Consider the following 2,875-nt stretch of genomic DNA (forward strand, 5'->3'; position numbering starts at 1 on the left):
GAAGAAGAAGAAGAAAATATGGAGGAGAGGGGGAAGGGGTGTATTCGGCCAAGAAGAGAAGAGAGGGTTGTGTTGTGTGAAAATGAGGAAGAATGGAGGGTTATATATAGGGAAGGGAGGGGGGGTAAGGTTCGGCCATAAGGGTGGGTTTTGGGTGGGAAATTGATTTTGAATTTTGAAGGTAGATGGAGTTTATGGGGAAGAGTGGATGGATGTGAGTGGTGAAGTGGTGATAGGGAAGAGAGATTGAGGTGATTGGTGAAGAGTTTTGGGGAAGAGTGTTTATGGGATTGTGTGAAAGAGGGGTGAGAAGAAGTGAGTGGAGGTAGGTGGGGATCCTGTGGGGTCCACAGATTCTGAGGTGATCCTGTGGGGTCCACAGATCCTGAGGTGTTCAAGGATTTACAACCTTGCACCAAATTAGGCATGCAAAATGCCCTTGCACATAACTCTGGGCGTTCAGTGCCAGATTGGTGCTTGTTCTGGGCGTTGAACACCCATTTGTTGCCCATTTCTGGCGTTGAACGCCAGAACCGCATGCTTGTTCTGGGCGTTCAGCGCCAGCTCTTCTCCAGGGTGCAATTCTGGCGTTCAAACGCCCAGATGCTGCCCATTTTGGGCGTTCAGCGCCAGAACCATGCTCTGTTCTGGTGTTGAACGCCAGCCAGATGCTTCTTACTGGCGTTTAAACGCCAGTGAGATCCTCCTCCAGGGTGTGATTTTTCTTCTGCTGTTTTTTATTCCATTTTCAATTTTTATATTTATTTTGTGACTCCACATGATCATGAACCTAATAAAACATGAAAGAATAGGAAAAATAAAATTAGATAAATAAAAATTAGGTTGCCTCCCAACAAGCGCTTCTTTAATGTCAATAGCTTGACAGTGGGCTCTCATGGAGCCTCACAGATGTTCAGAGCATTGTTGAGACTTCCCAACACCAAACTTAGAGTTTGGTTGTGGCCTCCCAACACCAAACTTAGAGCTTGACTGTGGAGACTCTGGTTGACTCTGTTTTGAGAGAAGCTTTTTATGCTTCCTCTCCATGTTTACAGAAGGATGACCTCGAGTGTTAAACACAAAGGAGTCCTCATTCAATTGAAGGACTAGTTCACCTCTGTCAACATCAATCACAGCTCTTGCTGTGGCTAGGAAGGGCCTTCCAAGGATGATGAATTCATCCTCATCCTTCCCAATATCTAGAACTATGAAATCAGCAGGGATGTAAAGGCCTTCAACCTTTACTAACACGTCCTCTACTTGTCCATAAGCCTGTTTTCTTGAATTGTCTGCCATCTCTAATGAGATTTTAGTAGCTTGCACCCCAAAGATTCCCAGTTTCTCTATTACAGAGAGGGGCATGAGGTTTATCCCTGAACCAAGGTCACACAGAGCCTTTTCAAAGATGATGTTGCCTATGGTACAAGGTATTACGAACTTTCCAGGATCCTGTTTCTTCTGAGGCAATGTCAGTTGATCCAGATCACTCAGTTCATTGGTGAACAAGGGAGGTTCATCTTTCCAAGTCTCAATACCAAATAATTTGGCATTCAGCTTCATGATTGCACCAAGGTACTTGGCAACTTGCTCCTCAGTAACATCCTCATTCTCTTCAAAAGAGGAATACTCATCAGAGCTCATGAATGGCATAAGGAGGTTTAATGGAATCTCTATGGTCTCTAGATGAGCCTCAGATTCCTTTGGTTCCTCAGAGGAAAACTCCTTATTGATCACTGGACGTCCTAGGAGGTCTTCCTCCTTGGGATTCACGTCCTCATCCTCTTTTGTGGTTTCGGCCATGATGGTTATTTCAATGGCCTTGCACTCTCCTTTTGGATTTTCTTCTGTATTGCTTGGGAGAGTACTAGAAGGGATTTCAGTAACTCTTTTACTCAGCTGGCCCACTTGTGCCTCCAAATTTCTAATGGAGGACCTTGTTTCATTCATGAAACTTATAGTGGCCTTAGATAGATCAGAGACTAAGTTTGCTAAATTAGATGTATTTTGTTCAGAGTTCTCTGTCTGTTGCTGAGTGGATGATGGAAAAGGTTTACTATTGTTAAACCTATATCTTCCACCATTATTAAAGCCTTGTTGAGGCCTTTGTTGATCCTTCCATGAGAGATTTGGGTGGTTTCTCCATGAGGGGTTATAGGTGTTTCCATAAGGTTCACCCATGTAATTCACCTCTGCTATTGTAGGGTTTTCAGGATTATAAGCTTCTTCTTCAGAAGATGCCTCCTGAGTACTGTTGGATGCAGCTTGCATTTCATTCAGACTCTGAGAAATCATATTGACTTGCTGAGTCAATATTTTATTCTGAGCCAATATGGCATTCAGAGTATCAATTTCAAGAACTCCCTTCTTCTGAGGCGTCCCATTACTCACAGGATTCCTCTCAGAAGTGTACATGAACTGGTTGTTGGCAACCATGTCAATGAGTTCTTAAGCTTCTGCAGGCGTTTTCTTTAGGTGAATGGATCCACCTGCAGAAGTATCCAATGACATCTTAGCCAATTCAGATAGACCATCATAGAATATATCAGGATGATCCATTCTGAAAGCATGTCAGAAGGACACTTTTTGGTCAGTTCTTTGTATCTCTCCCAAGCTTCATAGAGGGATTCACCTTCTTTTCTGTTTGAAGGTTTGAACATCCACTCTAAGCTTACTCAGCTTTTGAGGAGGAAAGAACTTGGCTAAGAAAGCCTTGACCAGCTTATCCCAAGAGTTCAGGCTATCCTTAGGTTGAGAGTCCAAACATATTCTAGCTCTGTCTCTTACAGCAAAAGGGAAAAGCACGAGCCTGTAGACTTCAGGATCTACTCCATTAGTCTTAACAGTATCACAGATCTGCAAGAATTCAGTTAAGAAC

General features: G+C 43.3%; 1 non-coding gene across 1 annotated transcript; it reads left to right on the forward strand.

Moving 5' to 3' along the window:
• The first annotated feature begins 2,561 nt into the window (after positions 1–2,561).
• On the forward strand, positions 2,562–2,670 carry LOC148563520 (small nucleolar RNA R71). Its single transcript, XR_015884564.1, has one exon. It is a non-coding gene; the product is annotated as a small nucleolar RNA R71 (small nucleolar RNA).
• Positions 2,671–2,875: the final 205 nt, after the last annotated feature.

This window comes from Arachis ipaensis, chromosome B5 (genome assembly GCF_059453495.1).
Source record: "Arachis ipaensis isolate K30076 ecotype BB chromosome B5, ASM5945349v1, whole genome shotgun sequence".
NCBI classification, from domain to species: Eukaryota; Viridiplantae; Streptophyta; class Magnoliopsida; order Fabales; family Fabaceae; genus Arachis; species Arachis ipaensis.